At 38.7% G+C, this 14,956-nt stretch overlaps 1 protein-coding gene and 2 long non-coding RNA genes across 4 annotated transcripts in view; 2 read left to right on the top strand and 1 right to left on the bottom strand.

Moving 5' to 3' along the window:
• LOC130173940 (uncharacterized) overlaps positions 1–14,956 on the top strand; it is a 131,775-nt gene that overhangs the window by 43,464 nt on the left and 73,355 nt on the right. The gene's annotated exons all lie outside the window — the stretch shown is intronic.
• frmpd3 (FERM and PDZ domain containing 3) overlaps positions 1–14,956 on the bottom strand; it is an 82,680-nt gene that overhangs the window by 51,921 nt on the left and 15,803 nt on the right. The gene's annotated exons all lie outside the window — the stretch shown is intronic.
• LOC130173941 (uncharacterized) overlaps positions 939–14,956 on the top strand; it is a 29,232-nt gene continuing 15,214 nt past the window's right edge. The window contains exon 1 of the long non-coding RNA XR_008828524.1: positions 939–1,241. This is a non-coding gene — a long non-coding RNA (uncharacterized LOC130173941). The remainder of the gene's footprint in view (positions 1,242–14,956) is intronic.

Below are 14,956 nucleotides of genomic sequence, written 5' to 3'. Positions count from 1 at the left end.
CCCTGAAATTTAATTTGTTATTTTAACGGGACAGTGTAGTTACTGTCTCACAAAATATGTTATTGGATTCTACAGATATCATGACTTCCTAAAACGTCATTCTGATTTTAACTGCAAGGCTTATTCAAGATTTATAGATCCCTTTTTCAAATGTTTTATTGTAAAGTATCTTTGTATCAGTAAAAGAAAATACAGTGAACGTGGAGAAGGACCTGACTGACTACAAGTGAATGTTCCAGCACATCCTGAATGTGTAAATGGGGAACTGCTTACTAACATGCTTCATGATATCAACTTTATAGGGTTATAATATGTCAGCGTTATATTTAAGGCTTGTTCCCCCGCCCCTTTTAATTCTAAAATGCTTTTTTAAAATAAATTGTGCAGGATTGCATACAGTACATATATGTATATGTAATCTAAAAGTAGGTTGCAGTTACTCAGTCTGTTTATATATGTCAGGTCTATGTCAAATAGACCACGCCCACATGCATGTGACAAGTTTTATCAAGCCAAATACATTACTTTTTCAATGTAGATTATTTACCTGATTTACTATTCTATATAAGGTTTGGGATAGGTTATGTAACATCACTATTACAGCATGGCAATCAAGATAGATGCGACCTGAAGAAGACCCCTCACAGGAGACCAGTGGTTGTCACGGCCACATCACACTTATGGTTTTGAGTCATAGTCTTTTAAGTCTTTTATATTTTTATTGCCTTTATTGAAATTTTTCAAAACTGCATGTTTTATTAGAAATAAAAACTATTTCTACCCACCACTTATTTAATTTGGTTACTTCATTCCCAAAAATTACGAAGTAACGCTTGCTGGGAAATCCTAATCTACCAATCGAACAATGAGCTTGCTCGGTGTCATTTGTGATAACCCACGTGAGCTACGTCAAATTCTTTCTCAACCTTTTAGCGAGAAGCGAGTTTTCTTTAGCTAATGGACCAGTTAGCATCGTAATGTTTAGCAGGCCCAAACAAAAAAAGCAGCGCTCAGGAGAGGAAGGAAAGAAGAGAAAAGCATGAGTTTACTGCTGAACTGACGACATTAGATAACTTTTTACTCACCATGCTTCAAGTTTATCGAATGCTAGCAATGTTTACGTGCAACCGGAAGCTAACGGTAGCTGGATTGGCTACATTATCAAAACAGAACACCAGCGGCAAGAGTCTGGATTTGCGCAGTGTTGTCAATGTCTTTGAGGGCGGATGAACTTTTAATAGGTGAGTACAGGTTCTCTTTGTATGGGGCGGGATCAGGGATTTAAATCTATAGCAACTTGATAGTTTCCTCTCATGAGTTGGAAAATGCGCAGCAACTGTAATCAGTGTGTGACAACGTGTGGGCTCTGTGTCACACATGATGAATCCCTTAAAGAAAAATCCCTTAATGATAGTGTGATCGGGTGCTGTCATCCATTCATTCATACTGTGTAGACCTATGATTGTGCTTTTCTTGATGGCTATTTGTTCTATGCTTACTGACAGACTGTTTAAGCTTTGTGTTGATTTGTTAGTGTTGTTTGGCTAAAGCTATTTCGGATGTTTGATAGTTGCAGTGGTGGTTTGAGTCCAGGCTGTTAGAGGAGACTTGATAAATTTGACAATAAGGCTGCTGCCCGACGTGCTGATCAAAGGCCAGCTTGCAGGATGGGAGTAACATGGTGAGCATATCCATGGTGACATAGCCATTATCCTCAGTGGTTGTGATCTTGCGCTTGTGTTTGGTCATAAGGGTAGGGGCACAAGAAAAATATTTGCACCAGGGGCCAATCATAATTATGTTACTCTGTTGCAAGGAATCCAGGATTTTATGCCTCTCAGCTCATGAGCCATGACATTATGTGGTTTGGACAAATGGTGGCGCTGTTGCTTGAGTTGGAATCTGTTAAAGTAGTTTCTGAGATATCCTCCTAACAGGCAAACAGATAAGCAAGATAAGGTTGCAAACATATTGTCCTAGGCGTCCTTCTCCCTTTCACTGCTGCAGCTGTGGTGTGAGTGTGACTCCTTGGGGACCACCGGTGCTTTACACAAGCTTCCAACAATGTCAGAATCTCTTCCTCTGGGTGTAAATCCCATTTACTGCTGGAACGGAAATGTCAAACATTCCCTCAGCTGGCAAAGTTGGCTTGACATTATTATATATACTTTTTTCTCTTTCTTACCAGCAGCACAAATCAGATACAGTCACTTGGGCATTATTTCTTCTTACCATGTACTCCATTAGCCCTTTAAATACATTGTACTTATAGGAATAACTTAAATAATCCTCACCAGTAATCTACAGAAGCTATACTGATTTTTTCCCTTGGGGGCCAGGTGTGCCGACCTTACTAGACTCATTATGATGATTTACTTTGCAGCTTGATGTTTACACCCCAGGACAATCATACATGATTACCTAATGAATACAGAAGGAAAAACAGGCCTAAAGGAGAACAGTGAATAGGAAGGTGGGCATCTAATTAATGTACTCTTTTCTCAGAATAATGATCCAGTCTTGTGTGTGTGAGGGAGTCTGTGGTGGTGCTGATGAGGGCTTGTTGGATGATTACCAATTTCTAATTCCCTGCACATCTCAGAGCTAAGGTAAAATTGGTTTCAGGCTTGAGAGACCTGATACTTGCTTGTATTTGGAATTATCCGAATTACCAAAATAATTTTCAGCTCAGGCTGTTTCAACAGTGCACCTAACTTTATAATAACATTATTTAATTATTTTTTTGTGACCAAGCTTTTAATATTTGCTCAGTCATGGTTGGTTTCACAGGTGCACAAAGAATCTAAATAAACACATCATTGTAATATGGACTAATGGAAGTCTAGCTGCTGTGAAGCTTCCAATGAATGAATCAGCAGGATATTCTTTACATGCATAAAGACCAACAATCAACAACAGCTTGCTGGATTTTTAACCTACCACAACTTCAAGATTTTAAGAAATCAAAATAAGACTTAAGTCGGAGTTGGATGGATTAATAATTTATGTGGTGATGTCCCCTGCAGGCCTTTGGATTCAGCGTTTGTGCTGTGCTTGTTTGTGTCAAAACACAGCGCAGCAAAACAGCTTAAGGTTTAATCTCCGGATATTCAAAACTGTAGATCTGGAAGAAAAATATCAGATTCCACATCCACGTTCAGTGTCCTGAGAGATATTTTAAATTGTAAACAAAATGGTCTTGTGAGACAAAGGACTGCAGTGTTAATCCATTTGAAACTCTGCATTTAAATTCAAAACAAATAACCGGTGTGCTAATTTTATCAGCTTGACAATTTGTCATGCTGCCTGAAATATGTGCAGGACAATGGAAAATCAGTTAATTTACTGAAGTATTGTGCTGCTGTGTGAATACATTTATTTACTTTTAACTTTAAAAAAACATTTGACACATTGTTATGGAAACTATATGCAACAGTTTATGCAGTAAATAACATTGACTCCACTTTGACCTACAACAGTGTTGCATCAATAATAATAACCCAGTGATGTAATGCATTGCATTGCAGTATAACACGCACAGAGACTCTCAAGGTCTTGTGCATTGAGTACTTTTACTTTTGATATTGAGTGATATAAGTGTACCTTATATGTATGTCTACCTGATGCATGTTGGACCATTTGTACAATATAATTACTACATATTGATTGGCTACATTTACAAGATACAAGAAGAATGTGGACATTTTTCTTTCTACCACTGTGAATAATAGCATCACTAACTGTTTAGTTCATCACTCAGTGGAAAAGTCGCTCTCATTAGACAAACACAGAGCCTCGCCGCACTCAGAGCACAATGCTAAGGCAAATGCTCATTAATTGTACTTCTCAGCTTGTGAAAACAACTGTATTATGTTTTCTGTAGCTCTTGAGGAGATGTTCAAATTCTGAAAAAATAACTCTGACGATGTCGCAGTTTGAGCTTTACACTTAATATTTTAACAGAACGTCTGCATTACAGACTGGTGTTGTGGGGTTTGGAAGAACTGGGCATTAAGCAAGAAGGGGAAGGTTTTAATGATGACACTATTCAGCTGCATTATGGACATTGTAAGATCCTGTTGTTTTGGAGCTTTATCCATGTTAGGGCCTCTTGTGAGTCTTTCAAATTTATGGAAGTGACATAAAATGGATGGAGTACACCTTTAAATTAATAAGACTCAACACACTAAGGACCACGCGTTTACCTGATAAACAATGCAAGTGTTTGCTCTTTTAACCTTCACCTTTTTCAGCCTAATCCAACAAATTAACCATTTAACTAATAAACCAGACAAATAATCCATCTACCACAATGCTCTATGGTTTGACTTGACAAAGCAAAACTGTGGACAAATAAATCAATTTCTAAAACATTGACATACAGTTCATTCTGTCTTGTGTCTGATTACCTCTTCATAGTCAGACAATGTTAGCTAATAGTTTAGTGCACTTACAAAAGCGATTACATCATCAAATAGTTTTGTTTTGGAATAGTGTGGTATCATTTGTGGTCCAATAAAAAACAACTGTAGGGTTATTGCTTTTATTGATTTTTAGCAACAAGAGACTCTGGTTTTGATTTGCTCCTAAAAGCAGTTTTTGTCCAGCTGGCAGAGATGTAATGCTGTTTCTTACGGAGCAAACACTTCAATAGTTAAGGGAAAAAAGGAGGATAATTCTCCGTGTGTACATCAACACGGATAAAATGTCCAGAGGCAATCTATATGAAGTATTTACTGTCAATGTTTTCTACCCTTTTATTTGAATCCACTGTTACCTAAGTGCATACCTCATAGTGTCTTTTACAGCCCACTCATCTCAGCTCTGGAATCTGTCCTTCATTAAACGAATGTACCCGGTGACCAGCATAAGGAGTTTACGTCAGCGCCCATGAACACCTGTGACTAACTATGTCTTTCACTGCACTCTCTCCCCCCGTTTTCTCTTATAATGTCAAACAGTGCCCAAAATACACCCCCGCACCACCACCACTTAGATACTCCGTGCTGAGAAAATGACTATTATTCATGCTGTACTTTGCTGTGGCCTACAACAAAGCACTGCAGTGTAGAAGGCAGAAACATCCAGTTGCTGATGATTTGCAATTATAATTTGTAGTGATCTGCTTTTGATTACAAACAATCAGCTTAACCTTTACCTGATTTTCCAAATACAGTTACTTTGAGTGCTGCAAACAAGTTTAGTTTAGTTTGACTGATATTCGGCTGCAGATTATTTCAGTAACTCTCCTGCTTCTCTTTATCTACTGTCATTTCTTTGATGATGGTATGTACATTTGACAAGGGATCAATTACTAATAATGCATTTCCCCTCAGTTCACCTTACATTTCATTTAAAGAATCCCCAGTATTGTTTACATTTAAATTCCAATAGCTTTTGTTCATATGGGTTGTATATTACCCAGATTTAAATTCCAGTTTTTTGTACATGTTCCAACACTCCCTGAAAGAGACTTGTCTTCCCAGGAAGAATCAGAATCATTCAGCAGTTGCTCCAAACAATAAATGTTCAACAAAACGTTGTACTTCCTCTTTCCAGCCAACAACATTAATTATTACTGTTATTATTGTAACCAAGTGATCATTTTAACCCAAAGCACATTGTTTCCTTCACTGTAAATGCTTATTTTATCCCAAAACATGATCTTTCCTTCAAACTAACCAAGTTTTTGTGCCTAAACCTAAACAAAACCATAGCATTGTCACATGATAAAACTTTTTATTTGTAGGTAATTTGTATTGGTTTGGGAACACACAGATATATGGTGTTACCCTGCCGATAGTGGCGTTAGGTCAGAAAATGATTACAAGTGTTGTTCTAGAGAGCATGTGTAACTAAATCCTTTTGACGTTTAATTTGGAGGACTTGCTGCTCTGAAATATGCATGCAGAAATAACGCATCTCTATGCATACATACATACAGAGTGGAAAAATACTGCATATTCAGTGCTTGATTTGCATCCACAACAGGCTGGCTGTTAGAAAAAGATCATCAGCTAGAGCCTGTTCAGTGTCCGTCTGAACTACAACAGTAAAGCTCCATTTGATGGTTGTTATTGTTATTCAACCCATGAAATTCAAGCCATGTACTGTACCTGAATGTACTCTCATATATTTATAAATGATGTACTTGAAATCTAGAAATCTGGGTGGCTCACAGCACACTGAGAACCAGCGTCCACTGACATACTGTACAGCACTGCAGTGTAGTCTCTTTGTAGCCAATTATAACTTGGTAACATAAACTAGAACTTAATACTTTATATTTCAGAGGCCACTGCCTTGAACTCTTTAAAAGTCAAGTCTCAAGGGGAAGTGGTAAAAGCATTGCATCATAACAGGTTTAGCCCACTGCAGAGCTTGAGGCCATCTAGTCTACTAGTCATCCAGAGAAAGCTATTACACAGAGTGGGTCAAAGAAACACAGTCTGAGGACCTTTTTAAATGTTGAGCACATTGAAGACCTACAGAAAGGAAGAAGCTCTGCTTGAATAGATTTTATGTTGTAAATCAAGGAGTTTGATGAAGATTTATTGAAGCACTGTGTAAGAATGCATTGGGTTTTGATGTCCTGTATCACTAGCATAAAGGCACTGTACGAAAATGATTTGTGGGGGAGGGGAGTGTCAGAAAATTGGGAAGGAAAATTTAAATGTATGAAATGTAATTTTCTTTTTTCCTAGTGCAGGCAAGAGTCTTTTTTTTTTTTTTCTCACTGCATATTTATCGTTTATATTCTATTTTAGCTTTCTCTAGCAAAATACATTGTTTAAACGAAAAGGATCAAACTTACAAATGATGGCTTTAACACCTTTAGTAAGCACAGTGGGTCATAACTTCATGCTTTGTCACATGCAGAGGACAGCAGTTCTTTCTCTGCCCCATCACAATCAGCTATTGGCATACTTTGGAATTTCGAACATGTCATTCCACTAACATAATGATGCTTAAATTAGGGTAGCTAATGCTTTGCTAAGCGTTTTGTACTGCTTTATTATTTTGAGATGCTAAGAGGAACTATAGATTCAGCCCCCTCTCCGCTGCAGTTATTTTTACACAGTCCTTCATGGCCCTAGAATCAGCTAATGTTATCATGTCCAGCTCAAGTAATATATATATATATATATATATATTACATTATATAGAGAGCGGCGTGGCAGTGGTGAAATGGTTAGCACTGTCGCCTCACAGCAAGAAGGTTCTGGGTTTGAATCCTGGGCCTGGCACTTTGTATGTTCTCCCTGTATATATAAATAAATTATTTTATATTTTAGCTTATTTTACCTTTTAAAACAACAGTGTTCACAAAATATGTTATATTTATGAATTCTTCTATCTATCTATTTCTATTTATAATCTTTACAGCAGCTTAAATCGGACCAAAATAAACATATTACACCACAAAACCGAATCAGGTTTCGAAATCGAAAATAATACAAGACACGAGGTAACATGACAGAGTCACTTCCTCTCTATAACAGCCACACTTCATGTCCATCGTGACGTTTGGGAGTACAGTAAATGGATTTATAGAGAGTTACGTAAATGAGGAATGGTATAAGAACTGTTACAGCACTGTAATGAAAATGAGAAGCCTTTACTTTCCATTTCAGGAAATTGTTCTCAGTTCAACAAGATGATGTAAACTCACTAATAACTCTGAAGAGATCTTCATATGCTGACGCACTGAGATGACTTGATGACTCACAGAGTGCTGCTCTTCATTTCAAATGAAACGTTTTGTGCTGAGAGAGCCTATAACCAGCAGGATAAGTGAAGAATGAAACACGTCTTTAAAGCTGTAGGACAACTTCTAATCCTGTGGTTTATAGATTAGCTCTGTTTGTTTGAGTTTAATAACTGGCTTTTACCACGCACAGGTTTCTCAGATGATGATAAACAGATGTTTTTATGCCCTTGAATACTGGAAGAAATTGTTGGAAAGCTGTATAAAAGTTGAATCAGGCTAATAATATAGGAGGAATGTGATGGTACAACATGATCAAAGTTATGTTTTTGATCTGTTTAGGCTTTATAATAGGTAAACCAACATTTAATCTTTGATCTTTTGTGAAGTTTGAATTTTGAAATTTATTTACATTTCCCTGTTAAATTCACACTGATTTCCATCTAGAATTGAAAACAGTGCAGTCTCCTAAGATCTGCTCTGTCTTCTCTCGTTTTTACCTGTATAGTTCCTCCAGTTACACACCATTGAACAAATCTATGATCTATAGTGCTGTCTCCAGGGGGTGAAGGGTAATATGCAAAACAGCTCAGCCCGCATTCAGCAAGAGCCATAAATTTGCAATGAAGAACTGGGAGGAGCTCAGGAGGGCTCTGATTAGAAAAGGAGGTGGAAGCTGTGCACCATTTCCTTTTGCCTCCTCAACATTCTTGTCACGCGTCTCTAACGTCATGCTTTACGTAGCACCATAAAACCAAGATCATTAAAAGCACCTGCACAGGGCCACTAAAGCTCACCTCTCGTTTGAACAGAAGAAAGTACAGTCACAAATTTCAGCCATCTTGGCGTCCACACACACACACGCACACACAAGCACCGTAGAAATGCAGTCAGATGGCGCTGGCACACATGGGATTCTGCTCTGCTCCGGAAATGTTGAAAGTTGAAGTGAACATTGATTAGTGGCAGCAGAACAGGTTATGCCCCCACTCTGCATCAATACGTCAAAGTTGCCCTTTTCCTCTGTACAGTCCCAGTTGTGACTGCAAATCTCCGGCTGTCAGAGCTGTGTGTGTTTTCTGGGCTGAAATACTTGACGTTAGAAGATGGCACCACTGGCCAAAATACAGACTCATGTAGTCTCCTCGAGGATACTCCTTCCATAAAATGATAAAATAGATTGTGTCATATAATGTGAAGTATTAGTATGTACTACAAGTTTTACGTTTTGGTACGTTACTATGAAAAATATAGAACTGGAATTCTTTAATTAGACATGAAAAAATGCAAATATAACTTCATATTTACAAGAAACTCTGGACACTGTCCTCATAGTGTAAAGTAAAAGAGAAACAGTGATCTCTGTCCCTCTTGTGTCCCTCAGAACTATATTAAAACATTATGTGAAATAATGAGCAGTGACGTGTGGTCATGTGAACAATTTTCATGTGATTATTTTTGAAATGAAGAAAACATCTTTATGACGTCATGTAAAAGTAAACCATTACCACACCAATACCCTAATGTAAAAATACCTCATTACAAGCAAGAGTCCTCCATTTAACATCCCCCTAAAGTAAAAGCCCAGAAGTTTTAACAGCAAAATGTAGTTTAGTAGTATTAAACGTACTCATTCTGCAGAAAATATATTAATATATTACGCTATTAATACTGATTCATCTGCTTGTAAGCGGCATGTTACTGTTGCAGCTGGAATACTTTTTAGTTACAGTTACCTAGTTTGGTCCTGTTTCCTGGATGGATGGGCCCCTCCAAAGGGTCACTATATAAATCTGGGGGGTCGTGAGATGATTAATGGACAAAAGAAAAAAATTCTGATACGCAGACGTGTTTTTATTTTTTAGAGCTTTCTCTATCTGTATCTGCCTTTGACTTTTTTGGGATATATTGGATAATTTTATTGATGTTATTTGTCTCTTTTAGCGGCGATGTCAACAACTCATATAGACCTATGAAATTATATAATGGGTCATAAGATGTGATGTATTTTTTAAACTGATCAAATGTTTTTTTGTTTTTCTTTCCACTATAAAATCTGACAAGTAACTAGTAACTGTACCTTGTCAGATAAATGTAGTGGAGTAATGAACGATATTGTCCTCTGAAATGTAGTGAAGTAGAAGCTCCAAATACAAGCTCCTCAAAATTTAACTTTAGTACAGTACTTGAGTAAATGCACTCAGTTACTTTCCACCACTGGACAAAACCCTGTTTACAAGAGATTTTGGATAGATGGGTTTGAAAATAAGATTGTTTTTAACTACAACAAGGTAGCTACATATCATGCATAAAAATGAGCATAAAAACATAAGAAATTATTCAATCTAATTTTTAAACGTGGTGGAAAAAATAAATCTCTGCTCTCCTTACAAACTATAATGGCAGTAAGTTTGTAAGTAAAGTGCTATCACTTTGCAAAAAAACTCTTGAGAGTGCAATCTCTCAAAAATAAAGAGGAGACACGAGAAGGAACCCTCCAGAGTGGCTGACTTTTTCTGAATTTAAAACACAACCAAAATTCCCACCTGACCTCACCTCATCATGATACTGTACTGTAATGGGCGTTGACAGGGCTGCGTGTCCAACTCTGACTACCTGCAAGCTGCATTCAGGAGTAGTTGGTAATCACTGAATTCAAGGAGTCAAAATGTTTAAAGTCAAGCTCAAGAATACAACCAATTTAAAAGAAAATTCCAATCAAAAAAAAAAAAAGTAATTCTCAGTTAAGAAAAATACTCTCATATGATGTAGCACTTGCACCATGACATGACAGATTAATAAATCATTGGCTTGTAAATTAATTTCAAATTCAGATAAAAGTGTTTACCGGCAAGGCTGTATGACATGAAGCACTGTCTCAAGCAACATTGTACAGTCAACATTGTGCATGTTTTTGGGAGAATGGCTTAGTTGTGGGGTATAACGTACACTCTCAGATAAACAGATTTTCTCTTCACAATGAGATTTTCTTTTTTCCCCCCACAATGAGATTTTCTGTTCTCACTGCATCTCCATCACAGTATAGCCTTGCAGCCTCCTCTGAGAGCCAAAACCTTAGGCAGTTAGTCACATTAAGACTGTCTCTTCCATGCATCACTGTGTGGCAGGCGGCTCGTCAGCCTGAAAAGATGTTGAAGCCCTCACCTTTTTCCCTTCAAGTTATCAGCTCTCACTCACCCAAACCCTGATGCCGTCTGTCAGTGAATGATGAATGCTGAACACTCTGAGTGTGTGTGTGTGTGTGTGCGCGCGTGCATGTGTTTACTCTTTTCAAACTAGTGTCACATCAGTTGCGTTTTAGGGCAGCTGGGCCGTGTCTCTTTTGTGTGATTCAGGCACATCCTTGCCCCCTGCCTTTGGTAATCACCTGCTCAGGTCGTCCTCTCCCAGCTGCTGGGGATGATTTAGGTGAGAAGGTGGAGATTAAACGTGGCTCTGAAGTTTCTCTTTTTCAAAAACAGCCTCCACTCTGCCAGCTGCCATATCCTCCACTCTCTTATCTCAGTGGGCTTTGAAACTCACAGCAAAAACAACGCAAATAAGTTGGTGAGTCGGCACAGATTTTTATTTTTTTTGTTGTTTTTACATAAACTTCAAACAGCCACAGTGGTAGATATAAAAATAGAAAACTGTCATAAATGCATTAATCATTTAACTCTGTGTGACTCCAATCAGCTGGGTCTTGACTGTACCGTGCATAAAGTATTCCCCAGGTTCAGGCTGTATAGGGAGCATAATCACAGGAGACAGCTTTGTTCGCACAGCCATGTTCTGTGCTGAGATCGCTATCTGAAGAGGAACATCTGTCTGTCTGAAGATGTAAGCTTTTGTCATACCAGGCTTCCACATCCGGCTCAGAAAGAAATCCACTTAAACACACGCACACACGCACGGACACACACACACACACACACACACACACACACCACACACACACACACATACACACATACACACATGAGCACTGGAACAAACTGATAACAAATACACATCAGGACCAAGCAGCGGCAGAAACACAAGGAATTTGTGTCAGTTTCTCTCAGATGCTCTGACAAAAGACTACCAGAGGAGCTGCATTCAAAGTAATCACTCCGCTTTTTTAGAAAAGCTGAAACCGTTCCCTCTGGATGGAAGGTATGGCTGTTATCTGCTCCTGCATCATAAATGATAAAAAATGACGCTTTGGACTTTTGCAAAGCACCGTGGAAGAAAAAAAATTTGTATATTTGAGAATATACCCAACTGTCTTCATTCACGTACTTATGTTCACAAAGCAAGTAAATCTCCGACAGAGGGGCAAGCCTGCAGGAAGGTATTAGATATAAAGTGCTGTGTGCGAAGTGCAGCTCAGCTTCAGGGCTCCTGCAGGGGCCTAGGCTGATTTACTGTCTGCCAGACTGATGAGCCTGAGAGCGAGCCAGTTATTGGCCACGGCCACTCTAGCCAGGTGTGAGAGAGATTACAGCCTTTAGCTGGGAACAGCACCTTTGCCCAGCGAGACGTCTGGCAAAAGAGAGACTGGCCATATGTTCGGTTGCCAGAAAAGATATATGAAGTCATCAACTGCTGTAACAAATTCTGGATACAGAGGTGTGTTTGGACATCTGAATATACTGAAACCATCATGTGTATAGGTGTAGTGAATGATTGAAATGTAGCTGAATATTGAATACTAAGTGGTATTCAGGAGATGTGAAACACTGCCAACACCATGCAGTTAACAAGATCTCCAGTTCCACATTTTGGACCAGAAATGATTATATTCTTTCACGCTCCATCAACACATGTTCACTTGCTTCACGACTGCTTCTGGACGGAGACGTAAAATGCGCCTGTTGAAATTCTCGCCATTTTAAATAACTTTCTCAAATATCACAACACCAGATGGACAGTCTAAGCTATATTTGGGCAATGGCAAACCATGGAGCTGCCCTCCCACCATTACACCAAGTTCTGAAAGAATTATCAAGGTGGTTTCCTCTAAACTGGAAATATCTTTCCAATTCCTAGTTTCACTTCACACCACTGGCAAACCACTGTGTCATCTTCAACTTTTAATTTATTGTCCCTAAAGGGAGGTTTGTCCTCCAGCCAAGTGAAACCCAGAACACAGAATTAAGATAAAACATAATGTAATATACACTGTATCGCAAATCAGTGATAACTTGAGTATGTTTAATCATCACCATCCAACCCAGTTATCAATAGTTCACCATTGTCATGCATCATCAGCTGATCGTCAGCTGAATCATCCTGAGCATTTAATAGTTTCATGGCACGTCATAGTTCTTCCAAATGTTCAAATTCATCCATAATCTGTTGAGACATTCAGACAGACAGATGGAGCGAGTGACCAGAGGTCACTTGGTAGAATTTCTCCAAACCACAACACTGCATGAGAATGCTCAATGACTTATTTATGGTGAGTCGAGAAAACAATCTCACCACAACAGTCCATTTAGTAACTGTTGTGGAGCTCAGCAGGCGATGGATATCAGCAGGTGGAGTTTGCCATGTTCACATTAGTGGTTTAAATTCTACCAGCAGCTGATACGAAGCTCCAAAGCTCCAGACCAGCTACTAAATGGACCTTGTGGTGAGATTACTGCTATTTTTAAGGTCATGAATGCACTTTAAATGCCAACTTTTAAACAAACAACAAGATGGTGAGAAAGAAAATTGGAAATCTGACCATCTACAATTCCATGACTAGTGGGCAGACACCATCTGCTGAAGAAACCAAACATTCTACATTTCACAAGAGAAGAAATAGATCGCGAAGGGAATCAATAAAATGAATCATCAATATCGGATCAGCTGATCTTTGGGGAAAGGGGCTAGCCTTATGTGTTCAGCAAAATTCAGCCAGTCAAGTTTTTTTTTAGAGGTCCTGTCGACAGAGACAGAATAACTCCCAGAGAAACTGGGTTGAAATTAGCATATTTCCTTCCAAGTTGGCTGGCACAATAAACATATAAAAACAATATAATCAGATGTTGTCTGGAGTGCACACTGTGACAGAGATGACAAAAGCTGACACAACACTTTGTGTCAGTAAGCCTTACTATATTTATCGGACTGCGGCGTGTTCAGCGTGGAGAAGCTTACAGTTACAGACACTAGGCCAAAGGAATTTTTCACCTTTAGATGAATGTTAGTCTGGAAACATATTCAGGCACTATTTTCAATTGTAATCCTAAAAAAACATCTTTATAATAGTATGGTACAATGTGCTACTGACTCTTTTTGGTGTCATTCCCTGACAAAATTCACAATTAATCCCATTGTGTGTCCATGAAAAGAGATGTAAACATGCACATCAGCAGCTGTGACTGTACAGCACTGCTGAACGAATCTGCCTAGCCAAAATTAGATGGAGCATCCTTCTGTGTGTTGCTGCTGCAAACTCTACAAACTGATCACAGTTTACTCATTCAAACCCAACCTTGATATGCACATATCCCAGCAGGCTTTTTGCATGAATATTGTCTTATTTTGACTTTTTTTTCTTTCATTAGTAAGTGCATTTTTCATGTTCTATATTTGTTGTGCTGTGTGTCGTCAGCATATTTGTCAAGAAGACATGCACTGAAATATAATTTACAGAGCTAGTGTTTACTGTATTCCCAAATGGACCGGCAGGCCATTAGCAAAGGATTTGTCTGAATCCAGACTTTTCACCTTGGAGACAGTTGCTGAATGGAAACACGCTGGGCAAGGCGAATTTACCACTGTTGCACTCCTCACAGAACGATGCATCATCATTGACACCGAGATTATAGGGAAATTTGTCCTTTACTGCTTTTCTTCTGTTTGAATACTGATATAGATGAAGGATATGTTTCAAACTGTGGGTTTACTGCAGCACAACATTTCAGTAACACTGAAACTTGGTGACTTTTAATCATGGCAGTGGTCTCCTGGCAGGTGGTCTAAGTGCCCTTCATTACGAGCCGATCCTCCTCCAGAGAGCATACTCCACTGCTGCTGGAGATGGGGCCGCCCACATTACCTGCAGACCATTAATTAACCAGAAGAGAGCTTCATCTCAGCAGTGCTCCTCAGCTGCGCGAACCACTTTCAGTTAGAGGCTGTAAAATTTCTGGACATGATCAATGGCGATTCTGTTCATGTATATCAACCTAAAAGACATCCAGCCAGGCAGGAACCATCAGCTAATTTCAGGAGGGAGACGATATCAGAGGAGGATGACTTTAATTCCTGCAT

The sequence above is a fragment of the Seriola aureovittata genome, chromosome 8 (assembly GCF_021018895.1).
Source record: "Seriola aureovittata isolate HTS-2021-v1 ecotype China chromosome 8, ASM2101889v1, whole genome shotgun sequence".
In the NCBI taxonomy this organism is placed as follows: domain Eukaryota; kingdom Metazoa; phylum Chordata; class Actinopteri; order Carangiformes; family Carangidae; genus Seriola; species Seriola aureovittata.
This window is presented reverse-complemented; position numbering and strand designations above follow the sequence as displayed.